Source organism: Patella vulgata, chromosome 6 (assembly GCF_932274485.2).
Source record: "Patella vulgata chromosome 6, xgPatVulg1.2, whole genome shotgun sequence".
In the NCBI taxonomy this organism is placed as follows: domain Eukaryota; kingdom Metazoa; phylum Mollusca; class Gastropoda; family Patellidae; genus Patella; species Patella vulgata.
This window is the reverse complement of record NC_065884.2, coordinates 66047065-66062369: the sequence shown is the minus strand read 5'-3', so window position 1 is coordinate 66062369 and position 15305 is coordinate 66047065. Positions and strand designations below refer to the sequence as shown.

Genomic DNA, 15305 nt, shown 5'->3' with positions numbered 1-15305 from the left:
TCATAAACCTTGTTAAATAATGTTATTTAAAATTTTGTTTTTTTGCGTTATATTTTCACTGTTGCATTTCTCTTTAATTCTCCTTTTTAAAAATTTAATATGGCACTTTAACTACTTTTATAAATGTTAAGGTAAAAGTAATTTCTTTACAATTATAATTGTATCCTGTTCAGATTCTCCTTGTATAATATTGGGGGGGTTGGATGGCTAAATGGTTAGCACATGGCGTGGTTTTGATTCCCCAGTTGTACATGACAAGGAGTAGGGTCACCTGTCCAACCTCGTGGGTTTTCTCCACGTCCTCTAGTTTCCCCCCACTGCTAAAGACCCCTACGTGCAAGCGAATTTTTTAAATAAAATTGAACCATATATTCGTCCTGAAATGACCTAGTTTGTGTGGAGTGGACATTAAACCCCATTTCTCTCTTTCTCTCTCTTGTATTAAACCGACACGTCACTTTGTCATCAGATCATATCAAATTTGCTTTGTCTGAACCCGATGATTATCGAAATATATCTGTCAACAACGCATATTCTGAATGGAAAACAAAATGAACATTTGTTGCAGGATGTTGCACGCAAGATGGCTGTTATGTTCTGATAATATCCGTGCATGACGCGATAAACAAGTATGATGGTTCACACTTCAATTGATTTAAATATCGTAAGCTTTTTATTATGTCCAAATCAATAATGGAGAACTAATAACTATTGATTTTTTAAAAAGTAATTGGAACATATTATTTTTAGTTTTTGATACTTGAAACATTTCATTTTCTATGAAAAAAAGAAAAAAAAACACACTTTTCATAAATATTTTGCCATATTAAATTGACTTTTTAAAAAATTATTGGAATAAATTATTTTCAGTTTTTGATACTTGAAAACGTTTCGTTTTATATGTAAAATAAAAAAAAAAAAATCCTATTTGGTAATTTCTTGCCAAATTAAAGTGACTTTTTAAAAAATTATTGGAACAAATTATTTCAGTTTTTGATACTTGAAAACGTTTCGTTTTATATGTAAAAAGAAAAAAAAAATAATCCTATTTGGTAATTTCTTGCCAAATTAAAGTGACTTTTTAAAAAATAATTGGAAGAAATTATTTTCAGTTTTTGATGCTTGAAACGTTTTGTTTTATATGAAAAAAAAATATCCTAGTTAGTAATTTTTTTCCAAATTAAACTGGTTTTTTAAAAAAACTATTGGAACAAATTATTTTCAGTTTGATATGTATTTAAAAAAAAAAACAGAAGTGTTGTTTAATAAATTTTTCGCCAATTTAATTGGGAGACATGATATAGATATTTTTATATTCAGGGCTACATTGGTTGTCATTTGAACAGTCCAGGGGAAGAACGATATAAGTCACATTTTTGTCTTTTCGCATAAAACGCAAAACAAACGTTAAAAGCTTATAGACGAGAATGCTTGACACAACTGGCAGGCCATTACAGAAGGCCCCTGGTTCAATGTGACGCCGCTTGTTTTTACCTGAAATTGATTGTTCCACAGAAAGCTTATACAATTTGCTACCAGATGGCGCCATTAACTGGGGTTTATGGAAAAAGTGACTTAGATCGTTCTTTCCCAGGGCTCTTCATTTGTATTTTGTAGACAAGATTTCGGTGAACTGTCCATTTCCGTTTTTCTAGCACAAACATCAGAGCATGAGACCATATATTATTGTATTATAGTTCTGAATATTATAATACTTAAGTGGAGCTTTGTAGAAACTCGTTTTAGTTAATGACTGATTCATTCTGAAAGTTCTCAGGCAAATAGCCTCAGCCCCCCCACCTAAGATTGTTCCCCTACGTATATGTAAAAACTTATTGCACAGCGGACAATTCAAGAACTACAAATATTTGTATCAAAAAGACGGCAAATTCTACAATAAATTAAAAATTATTATTTAAAGAGTAGAGCAGAGTAGAAGGATTATAAAACTATGTAACAACACAATATAACTTGACATAGGTCACCGAATATTGGCGACAATTCAACAAATGTACAGGCATGTAATCTTTTCAATGCGTTCAGGTGTTTTGTCAATATTTTGAGAGGCGAGTCATTAGTGAACATAAAAAGAACAATGGGAGTCGCCCTGGTTATCTTCTGCCTCATTGCACCAGTGATGCTCCATAGAGAACAACAGAGATGGACTGGAGGTAGCCATTACCACAGGTCACTTAGGCTATTCACCTATGACAATGTTGTTGTCTCTCAGTCAGACCGATTATTAATGAAACTCCTGACAAATAGTTTATTAATCCAGTCCCCATTTGACTTGCATCTCATTTTTCATTTTCAAAATTGAATTTCCCCTGAAAAAGTTCAAAGGTCAGGGTTAAATGGTGTGGATGTGACGGGTTTGATACTGGTACCCATCCAATGATCATTGTGATACAAGTGATTGATTGGTTCAAATGTGGTTTAGATTAAGCCACAATCAAGATCTTTAACACATGTAACTAAAGACATCTGTTACATAATGTTACATTAAGTTACGTAATCACCATGTTGTATATTTCATAGTTAGACAATTAATGTCTTATTAAGACTAGGAAAATAATGACAGGGGTTGATTGATTTAAATAAGATGCTTGGGCTGACACTACTTGAGTAATTCCCCAGATTTTACTCCCAAAAATAATTTAGAGGAAGAGGCTATTTGATCAGATTAAATATTAAGAAATAATCATAAATTAATTAATATTGTTTAGACTACAAGTGGCAATATTCGATTTTAATGACAAATTTGCTTCGTATTACGAAGATTTTACAGAATATAGAGGAAGAGGCTATTTGATCAGATTAAATATTAAGAAATAAATCATAAATTAATTTATATTTACTTGTATTGTTTAGACTACAAGTGACAATTTACTATTTTATTGACAAATTTGCTTCATATTTCCAAGATATTACAGAATTTATCAGATTAAATATTAAGAAATAGATATTTAATTAATTGATATTGTTTTGCAAGTTGTATTGTTTAGACTACTACTAGTGACAATTCTCTATTTTATTGACAAATTTGCTTAGGGCAGCGGCTCCCTTTTTTAAAATCTTTTATCATTTAGTTGCTTGTCTGTCTTCAAACTTTGATCAGCATAGATAATTCAAATTAACTTGAATTGTGTATACTACAAATGAAATGAAATGGAGGTTAACATCCTATTTATTTGCACATACATGTATCGGATTAATGAATGTGGGTCAGTGCAGAAAAATAGGAACCTGAATGAAAAATAGACACTACAAATGACAATTTTATATATTCTGTTGACAAATTTTCTTAGCATTTTTCTCCAATTTTTTGGGTGAATTGGATGGCCGAATGGTTAGCGTGTGCGCGCTGTATCATAACATCTGTCATTGATTCAACTGGCGTGGATAACCCACTAGAAACATCAGTGCTGATTGGTTAATCAAATGTCTGATGTCATATGGTCAAAAGCTGCTCGTATGACCCCTGACGCAACCTTACACTACAACTGGTCAATATTTCATGTAGTGTAGGCCATCTAAAGTATAAAAAAAATGAAATAAAATATAGATCTGTATTTTAATCAGATTGAGTTAAATTTTATAGCAAAAGCACTTGAAAATATGTCTTAAAAACCCCAAGTGAGATGATGTTGAAAAAAAAAAACCTAAAAAAAACATCTTGCTAATCCAAAGCTCATCAAAAATTGACAGACTTCAAAGGTTTGATGTAGAAGCCCAGGATGAAATGGATTTTGTATCTAGAATTACAATATCATTGTATTATAGGCCAGCTAATCTCAAAGCAACATTGACCTCCTATTCTGTTAGTAGCTTTAACTTGATATGTTAATTGGCTGTCCAGCAGAGGATGAACACAGGTCATTAGTGATGTATAAACGCTGGCCGGGAGTGGTCAATCATTTATTGGCCTTTTGGTTCACTAGTTAACATGAAAGGTTAAAAAGACGTATAACAAGTTAAAAGTGGAAGCTTCAATATGTTGTTTTGTCCAATCTTATTGTGAGTTTTCTGGGGTTAAAGGAATCCTTTCATAATAATGCATGGGTACTAGTGGTAGTTTATGCCCTCCTGCAGTTTCTGATCCTTTCTGTAAGCTGTTAGGGTTTTATTACGGGTTTTCATTCCAGTCTTGGGAATATTTTTGTTAGCAGCATGTAGCTGACAGGACAAGTGGGAAGATTCTGTGTAAGAGAGTTTCAAACAATTTTATTAAGATTTGAGAAAAATATGGATGCTACAAAAATATAAAGTAAGCAATCTATTTCTAATAATTGTGGAGATAAATCAATGAATTCAGAATTGATGACCTGAAAGGAACATTGTCTAGTTGTTTGGATGGGCCAGAAAACCAAGGTCCCGTGTACACGTTTGGCGTGCCCGTAAAAGAACCCTTGACAGTTGGAATTCGAAAATAGAGTAGGCTGTAGTGCGACTGTCCAGACAGTTATTTGCCTCATAGCACTCAGCATGGCGTTTCCCCGTCTTCATTAGCCCAATCGGTGCAGGAGAGAAGGACGTTAAACCCCATTTAATTTCATTTCCTATGCCCGTCTTCATTAGCCCTGGTACAAATATCGAACTTCTGAAAACCTGATACAAATTGGCACAATCTATAATATATGCACAAAGATAAGAGTCTTTTTAAATATATTATAAGATTTAAATAAAGGACAGGCCGTTCTTGCTGTAATCGTTTTAAGATAAATGATTAATAGATATATTGAAAATTTCAGTCAATCAAGAGACTAGGAGTAGGATCACATGTCCAACCTCATGGATTTTCTTCGGTTCCTCTGGTTTTCTCCCACTGCTAAAGACCCCTACGCGCAAGTGAATTATTGAAATAAAATTGAACCATATGTTAGTCCCAAAATGACCTGGTTTGTGTCGAGTGCGTGTTAAACCCCATTTCTCCCTCTCTCTCTCTCTTTTTAATAAATATATTGAAAATTTCAGTCCGTCCAGAGAGTTGATGACAGACTTGTCATGCGAATGAATGAATGTCTAAATAGTAATTTATGTAACATTTGAAGCGCCGCAAAAAACATCTGGCAATAGGCAAAATTAGCTGTTGCATAATTCCTGTTTAATAAAATTGCTTGTATGTAGTTTAAGATTTACATATGGACATTGATTAGATTTATGTTAAATAGTCATCAGCAGTTCTTTGATACAAAGAAGAAAGAAACTAATAAGCAATAACCAAACCTTCGGTATATTTACTTACAGGAGTAAATGTTGATAGAAGAACAATTTCATATAAATGCATAATATGTACATCTATCAAAGTTATTGGGTTTTGTTTTTTTTTTTTAAATTTCTAAAGTTTTAATTACATACAGATTTCGATATTTATAGAAATGTTTATTTTCAAAGGGATTTTTGTGGTACTTTTAAATCCAAAGTACATCTTTCAAAGCTCTTGGTTTCCGTCCATTTCTAAAAGTTTAAATTACATTCGGTTTTCAATATTTATAGAAATGTTTATTTTCAAAGGGATTTTGGTGGTACTTTTAAATCCAAAGTATATCTTTCAAAGCTATTGGTTTTCGTCAATTTCTAAAGTTTAAATTAGTTTCATTTTTCGATATTCATGGAAATGTTTATTTTGAAAGGGAAGTTGGTAATACCTTTAACAGGGTGATGGATATTTTAAATTTTCTAAGGGTTAAATTACATTCAGATTTCGATATTTACAGAAATGTTTATTTTCAAAGCGATGTTGTGGTATATTTAATTAGATGTCATGTATTTTAAATAATATAATGATTATTCAAAAGACTTAAAACAGGTTGTTAAAATTGATGAAATGCGTTTTTAAATTCGAATGATTGATGATTCATGTTATAGCTTCAAAAAGACATAATAGATTTCGTTTTAATACGTAATCACAAACTCTTTTTTTTTTTTTTTTTTTGAACGTGTTTATCATGTGTGTCAAAATGTTGCACCAACAGTGATTTCTTTGAACATCGCTTATTTGACATGCGGAAAAAACCCCAACATGAGGCTGTTTCTATTATTAAAATGTTAATTTTCATGAGATAGATCCTCATCTTAGAATATCTAAAGAAATGAAGGGATAATAAATCATTGAAAAATTTTGAATAAAAGATAATAAAAAAACATGTATACTACTTGAAGATCGTTGAAGCAGAACTTCGGAAGATGTTATTCTGTTTTTGAACTGTTACAAAATTTCGGGCTATCACGCTGATTTGAAGAATGGTTGAATTGAATATCCATATTATGAAAGATAAGAAGTGACGGTGTATTTAGAATGGCTAACAGTGCAGACGCATTGCATGTTTAGTGAAGCGGAAAAGAAATACATTAAAACTATTATTGTGTTTTTTGTGTGCGATGAAAACTATTTTCTTTCTTTCTGTTATTGTGTCTGATACTTGAGAATGGCTGGTTAATAAAGATGTTTTGATAGGTCCCGGGATTAAGTAGACTACATTAACTAGTTTCTCTGTCTCTTGTATAGATGTATGAACGACACAGGATGCCACAAGTCAATCAATCCCATCCGCTACTACAATGTGAAACAAAATAGAATATTTAACGAGAAGGCCGTTGGATAGGTTACACATGTACAAGCTAATAATTTCCCTCGTTATTAATTGATTAATAAGTTTTGCATGGTGATTGAAAAAATCGCGACATAGAGAGAGATTAACTGGCATAAAAGGGAGGGAACAAATAGCGAATAGTATAATGAGCTTGTCATGCTGTGCTGAATAACGCCGTCTGCATTTTTACATGTAATTATCCAGTAGAACATGGGTTAAGGCCGAATCTATCTATAGGTTCTACTCCATTGCATTCGATAACAACTTAATTACTGGAGATCTTTCCATTTTTTGGTTTTTAGATATTTTTTTATATATTTTAAAATAGCTATCATGGTATGGATGGAATTTTTTGTTTAACAGCCTCAATGTATATAGATTGTAGTGATTAGTCTATTGAAAAGAACTTGATTTTTTTTTTACGCGTATTGAATATTGATGTTGGCTTTTATGTTGAAGTTTCAGAACGAAATAAAAAGTCAAGTTTAATGAAGTGTAGAAATACTGTCAAATAGTTGCTCTTGAGGTGCAGTTTATAATGGGGACAAAATGTAAGAAAATAGTTGCTCGTGAGGTGCAGTTCTTGGTGGGGACAAAAATACAGTCAAATAGTTGCTCTTGAGGGGCAGTTTAATGAGGACAAAATGTGAGAAAACAGTTGCTTGTGAGGTGCAGTTCTTGGTGGGGACAGTCAAATAGTTGCTCTTGAGGGGCAGTTCTTGGTGGAAATGAAACGAAATGAAATGAGGTTTAACATCCTACTGTTCTGCTCCAACTGGGCTAATGAAGACATGAGTTCTTGGTGGGAATAGAATGCTAGAAATTAGTTGCTCTTGAGATGCAGTTCATAATAGTAATAATGGTATTTTCTTATATTAAATGGTCAATTATAAAAAAAAATCCATTACACCTGTTTTGGGCTAGATTTTAAACTGAGAAAATCGTAGTTTAAAGCTGCTTATTGTCATTTCCAATGTTCACGGGGGTTGGGTAAAATAAAATAAAACGAACAATCGGGGATGGGTGGTCTAGTGGTTTAACACGGGCATGTGAAATCACAAGGTCTGTCATTGAGTCAAGTGGTGTGGTTTTGATTTTCCGCTTGAACGTGATGAGGAGTAGGGGTGCCTGTCGAACCTTGTGGGTTTTCTTTGGATCCTCTGATTTGCTCCTTGGCAGTTGGAATTTGACATAAGTGTAGGTCGTAGCGCTGCTGTCCGGGCAAAATTTCATTAGCCCATCTTCATTAGCCCAATCAGAGCAGAACAGTAGGACATTAAACCCCATTTCATTTTATTTTCTTCGACTTTGAGTTAGACTAAACATAAATATATTATGTGGATACTCTTTTTTTTGACATGACGAAAAATTAATTCCATTTCCTTTTAATTTCACAATATATGTAACTGTTTGACATGTTACACCACTTATATATTTTATGTACACTTGCTTATTACGTGGCAGCAGAGCAGGCTTCAGATTTAGTAGAAAATGAATCATAGTTCATACTGAATCGTGATCATCATGTAGCAGGCAGGCAGGCAAGCTTAGTTATGATCCTGTGTTCTATATATCTCCTTGAACACAGTATATTTACCAATTATATAAATATCTATTACTTACACAAGCTCTTATTATCAATATTATAAACAGACACATGGATTCATCATCAATTATTGGAGCCAAGCTATAATACATATCTATATCAACATTCCTTTGGTTGGTTACTATTCAAAAAAAAAAAAAAAAAATAGAAGCAAGACGCTGAATACAAGATAATATTATTTAGCCAATAAAGATAAAGTAGGTAATTAGGATATGGACCTATTAGTAATCAGGGATAAACTGTGCAATACGAGTTTTATCCAAAATACAAGCTAATAATATTTAGCTAATAAAGATAAAGTTCACATTTAAACAATGTTAAAGTCTGTGAATAACTGTGCAATACCAGTTGAAAGTCAGTGAATAACTGTGCAATACCAGCCGTATTTAACATTAGCTAATACTATTTAGCTAATAAAGATAAAACTAGGATGTGAACATATCAGTAATCAGTGAAAACTGTATAATATAAGGCAATACAGAATGTTTTACCCAAAATACAAGCTAATATTATTTAGCTAATACAGTGACTATTTAAACACGCTTGAAAGCTATGATATATAAATGTATTAGAAATTGGTGAATAACTGTAAATTATCATCCGTATTTAACGTTTTATCCAAAATACAAGCAAATAATATTTAGCTTATAAAGATAAAGTGCATATTAAACGATGTTGAAAGTCAGTGAATAACTGTGCAATACCAGTCGTATTCAACGTTTTATCCAAAATACAAGCTAATAATATTTAGTTAATAAAGACACATGTAAACTGCATGTGAAACAATGTTGAAATTCAGTAAATAACTGTGCAATACCATTCATATTTAACGTTTATCCAAAATACAAGCTAATATTATTTAGCTAATAAAGATAAATGCATATTTAAACAATGTTGAAAGCTAGGATATAAATGTATCCGTAATCAGTGAATAACTGTGCAATACCAGTCTGTAATGTTTTATCCAAAATACAAGCTAATATTATTTAGCTAATAAAGATAAAGTGCATGGTTAAGCAAGGTTGAAAGCTAGGATATAACTGTGCAATACCAGTCATATTTAACGTTTTATCCAAAATACAAGCTACTAATATTATTAAGAAGATAAAGTGAATACTTGAAAACTATGATATAAAGGTATTGGTAATCATTGAGTAACTGTGTGATATTATTCAATACAAGCTAGTGTTATTTAATGAATATGTCAACAATACTTTATCCAAATACAATCTTAATATTATTTAGCTAATAAAGTGGATAAATAGAAAAGCTTGCATCTAATATTATTTAGCTAATAAAGAGGATAATTAAAGATACATTATGGGAGATTAGATAACGAGTTGGCAGTTCTCACTATAATAGTTAAAAACTACATAATGTAAAGGCAACTTGCTGAAAATTTCAGTCAAATTGATCCACTATGAACCGAGAACCAAGCGGATGAAAGTTCCGCTTAGCCTCGATCATCATTACTGAAGACGATAAGACAAAACTAATAGTCTTGATTATCCATTTAATCGTTAATCACGAAGGAAATTTTTGCAGCAAATCGGACTGTAATCCAACAAATATCGCAGGCAAGCCTTGACATCGAGAGCTGATTATGGTCTGGATAAGTTAATTAATGTCTAATTAATAGTTTTTATAACATTTCAGGCCTAAAGAAAGACCTACAATAGGCCGATTTTGCTCTTGCATAATGTATGTTTAATTAAGCTTGCAAACTAGAATATAAACATATCAGTTATAATCAGTGAAAAACCAAGTAATATAATACTAATCAATATTAAAGGTTTAAAAATTAAATTCTGAAGTTTCTACTATCGGGGCTCTGATAAACCCCTCCTGGTTTAATTATTGAATGTCGAGAGAAAGGGAAATGGCTGTTTGATAGTGATTTGATGGTATTAGCAATACAAACATCTAATCGCTATCAGTCACTGGTGAATTTATGCTGGTACATGTACATGTAGCCAGGGCCTGGATTCAATACACATACAATTCGACCTTTTCGCTTAACAATATAAATTCAATAGTTGGCTGTATGTTAGGAATTTTGTCTCGATGCTTTGCTTGTCTCTAATCAACGATATTAATCACCGGCGACATTTGATTGTCGTTAAATTGAGTATAGAGATCACAGAATGTCTTTTACAATTGGCCAATCATTTCGGCGTGCTACTCTGACCCTTCACTGTGGAAATCCCACACGCCCATAAGTAAATACTGACTCTTTGATCACCAAATATTCTTCAATTCAAGTTAATTTCGTCACATGACTGTGTTTGCTGTAAGTTTGCCCATCGTTCAAATGAGAGAGAAAGAGGTTTGTGACACTCATGTGTTAAGTCATATCTTTGCTTTCTCAAAAAACAGGTATTGATAAAGCCTGGGGAAAATATTGACCTGATCTATTTCATGATTTGTTTGTCTACGAAAAGATGCAAGTATGTTCTACGATGATATATACACGAAAAGTTACTTTTTGTATGAATTTCACAAACGGGCTGTACGCATAGTAAAAGATGCGAGCATGCTACTACGATACTAACGAAAGGTTAAATTTATGTATGATTGTTCATTAGCCAAGTCGGAGCAGGACAGTAGGACCTTAAGCCCCATTTGCAAGGTTAGGTCTATTTGATAAGGCCAACTTCAAGTTTGGTCAAAGGTCAAGAGTTGTAAACAGGGCTAGCGCTAATCCCAGCCCTAACCCTGGACTATCCCTATGCTTACCCTAACCCTAACCTAGTCTAACCCAAAATCACATGCCCTAACCTTACATGTATTTACATCTCAGTGACCTTGACAAAATTTGAGCAGGCCTTAACAAATAGATTTACTCCATTTGAAATCAGAGTAAAAGATGCTATTACAAGAGACTAGCAAAATGTTACTTTTCTGTATGAATGTAACGAAGAGTAAAACTTTGTCGAGTGCACATGTAACATACGCGTGCCGTATTTCTCTGTTTGTAGAAAATCACATGTAAATAAATAACAAGTGGATGGCCTTTTTACAGTTGATACATGTTTCCGAACATGGCACAAATGCACAGTGACGGAAACTTTAAATATAAAATACGAAGACTAAATAAAACAATTTCAATCAGAATTTATTATTTATTATAAATATTTAAATTAACAAAAATTCACATTCTCTTTGTGGATAAATAGTTATAAGCTGGGCAAAGTAAAAAAAATCCATTGGAAGAATTCACTAAAATCAAGATAAGATATTAAAATATATTGCCTTGTGGAAAGTGATAATCATGTATTCATGAAATTTGTTACTTTTTAGACTATTATATAATTAGCTACATATATTTGGTATTAACTATTTAAAACAGTGGGAGGGGGTGGGGGAGTGGCCTAACACAAACACTTTAGATCATAAGGTCTTTTTTTGTGTGAGAGAGAGAGAGAGTGACAGATTGGGTTTAACTCAAACTAATTTTATTTCAATAATTCGCTTGTGCGTAGGGGTCTTAAGGAGTGGGAGGAGAACGTAGGACCCAGAGAAAACCCACAAGGTTGGACAGGCGACCCTTGACCCTTCTCCCTGTGACGTACAGCCAGTTGACTTGATGACATACCTTATGATACAACGCGCACATGCTAACCATTCGACCTTCTACCCCCCCCCCCCCTCTTGTATTGAGCTTTTACGTGACGAAGAGTAGGGTTGCCTGCCCTCTGGTGTCCTTCCACTGCTAAAGACCCCTATGTTCAATCATATTATAAAATTGAACAGTAGGATTAAAATTGCCATTTTAGTTCATCTTGTTTGGGTCTCTTCTCTTACTTTAGAAAAAGAAAACCATTATGCCGGACTCGTCCATCATGGAAATATTGTTGAGACAATATCTCCTTCAATTCATTTCATTGAATGCTAGACAATGATATTCTATTTTTTTTAATATGATCAACGTCTACAAAAAATCCACAGTATTCTAATAGATATCCTGTCTACATTAGCCCAGTTGTTGCAGAAAAGTAGGCGTTGAACCCAGTTTCATTTCATCTAATGAAACTGAATGAAATGAAACTGAATGCTAGACGTCAATAATATTCTTTTTATTTGATATGATCAACGTCTACAAAAACCCACAGCATACTAATAGATATCTCGTCTACATTAGCCCAGTCTTTGCGGAAAAGTAGGACGTTGAACCCAGTTTCATTTCATCTAATAGATATCTACAAAAAAAAAAGCCCAGTCGCTACAGAAAAGTATGACATTAAACCCAGTTTCATTTCATCGAATAGGTATCTACAAAGAAAAACATCTAAATATCTTCTTTTCATTAGCCCAGTCGATGCAGAAAAGTAGGACGTTGAACCCAATTCCATTTCATCTAATAGATATCCTGTCTTCATTAGCCCAGTTGGTGCAGAAAAGTAGGATGTTAAACCCAGTTTCATTTCATCTAATAGATATCATCTTAAAAAAAAGGGGGGTTGGATGGCTGAATGGTTAGCGTGCGCACGCTGTATCATAAAGTCTGTCATTGAGTCGACTGGCGTGGTTTCAAATCCCTGGTTGTACGTGACAAGGAGTAGGGTCGCCTGTCGAGCCTCGTGGGTTTTCTCCGGGTCCTCCGGTTTCCTCCCACTGCTAAAGACCCCTACGCGCAAGAGAATTATTGAAATAAAATTAAACCATATGTTAGCCCCGAAATGACCTAGTTTGTGTCGACTGGACGTTAAACCCCATTTCTCTCTCTCTCACCCCCCCCCCCCCCAAAAAAAAAAACATCTAATCAATATCTCGTTTTCATTAGCCAAGTCGGTGCAGAAAATTATGACATTGAACCAAAATTCATTTCATTTAAAATAGATATCCTGTCTTCATTAGCCCAGTTGGTGCAGAAAAGTAGGACGTTAAACCCAGTTTCATTTCATCTAATAGATATCATCTTAAAAAAAAAACTGAAGGATAGCATGGTATAAAGGATATTGTATGTGTATAGACCATGAGACTATCAAATTTATCGACTGATGTCAAAGTTGAACTGTATAGGAGATATATGGGTATAATGGTTATTATTGAAACTAGTGAAACTTGAGTAGCAAGTGGAGAATTAATGAGGGATGGACCACATCCCACTTGCTTAAATATTTGAATTGATTTGCTTCGCAAGATCAGGTAACAGGTATTTCCAGGGATGATATTACCTGTTGATAGGATCTTGAATTTTTGTCAAAGTCACTTCAATGTTACCTAAAAAAAAAAAAGGAAAATATATATATATAAATATATTATATATAGATTATAGAAATGAAATAAAATAAAATGTTCTTTAATGTCCACCTTTTCTGCATGGACTAGGCTAAAGAAGATGGGCATATGCCATGCTATGTGCTAAGAGGGAATTTATGCCCATATAATTTTCCTCCCACTGCTAAAGACCCCTACGCGCAAGCGAAATATTGAAATAAAATTAAACCATATGTTAGTCCCCAAATGACCTAGTTTGTGTCGAGTGGACGTTAAACCCCATTTCTCTCTCTCTCTCTTTGAACTATTTTTGGACTGATGATACAACTTCTACGATATAGCAATTTGCAAGGATTTCAAAATCCTCCAAATGACAGTTGATGACTTGAGCTCCATATATAGACCTACATTAATAATTGAGAACATTGTCACAAGTTTTAGGATGGATAGTTATGCGGCTGATGTTAATTGATCCTTCAAATTCTAGAAATTCAAAAAAAATAAAACTTCGACATTTTGTTTTGTATGTTTAACTACTCCAAAAAGAAATTGAAAATGTCATCTTGCTCTTGTGTGAATGAACTTGGGGAAGATCTCATGTTGAGGATAATGTTAAGTAGTCGGAGTTATCCCCTCTTCCTGATTCTTTCAGATTAAAAACCACAAAGTCTACATCAAAGAGGGTTACATATGGTCAACATATTATTATATTCGTATAGTATGAGTATATAATTACAGAATAAGTCTGTCGTAAATGTATAAGTATCTGAAAACTGTTACTCCATAACCCACGAAGAGCTCTAGAACCAAACTCAAGCCAATAAACTAATATTTGCTTAAGATATTCAATTCTTTAAACAAAAAATAAGCTTATTATCTGACATTAATTTTAAAACGAACAAAGATTGCTTTAGAATTTCTGCCCTCTAAAATTATTGAATTTTATGAAACCATTGTTGCTTTAATCCAATTCTTCATTTTTATTCGGTAATTGGAAATATCTCTAATCCATACCTATACAATTATTTTGCAAGGATTCATTAAAGTTTGATAGAAGTTTATTATTTTAGTCTTACTCATCCATTTCTATAATTGCTTTAGCCGATGGAAATTTCATTATATTGTGACGGAAGAAAATTGACTAGAAAGGTTTTTGAAGGGAACCAATCTATTGGTTGTAGCATAATTGATTATTGGAGATCAATGCCATGAGAAAATAGCAAGACCCAGGTGGCTGCCGGCAGGAAAATCGATAAGGGTATCGCTGATTAATGGTGAATGGCTTATCGAGAAAAAAAAAATCAGACTCATTCAAATCAATAAGGAATTGAATACTGGTCTTCGTATTGACAAAAATAATAATTGTAATGACAGGTTATCTTTAGGGATTCTCTCAATCAATAAATTTTGGGATATCTCGTGGAATTGTATTGATTTCAGATGTTCGGGGAATCGATAATTTCATCCAATATTTGTTGGTTTTAGTCATATCGCATTATTCAATATCTACCGATCTTCGTAATTGAAACATGGTTTCCGAGACATGACGATGTGAGCTTTATACAGTTGACATCTTGGAGACAGTATGCTTTCGTTAGCAAGATATTGTAGATATATATAAAACGTTGAATGATGGTATATTGATATCTGTTAATAATGTTCTGTAATATTTTGCCATCTGGAGTCTGCAATGCTACTGTTGCTTACGTAGGTTATCTTGACTTGCAGTGTTCTTTTGTTTATATCATCATTTGTTCTTTGGATTTGTCATCTTCATCATCTTCACAGCCACAATGTTTGTCTCATCTTAATCATCTTCACAGCCAAAATGTTTTTAGCATCTTCACAGTTATCATAATTTTCATCAATATAACAATTGAAGAGTT

The 15305-nt window shown here is 33.1% G+C and overlaps 1 protein-coding gene across 4 annotated transcripts in view; it reads left to right on the top strand.

The window, feature by feature from the left end:
• LOC126824005 (protein CASP) overlaps nucleotides 1–15305 on the top strand; it is a 139677-nt gene that overhangs the window by 52217 nt on the left and 72155 nt on the right. The window lies entirely within an intron of this gene.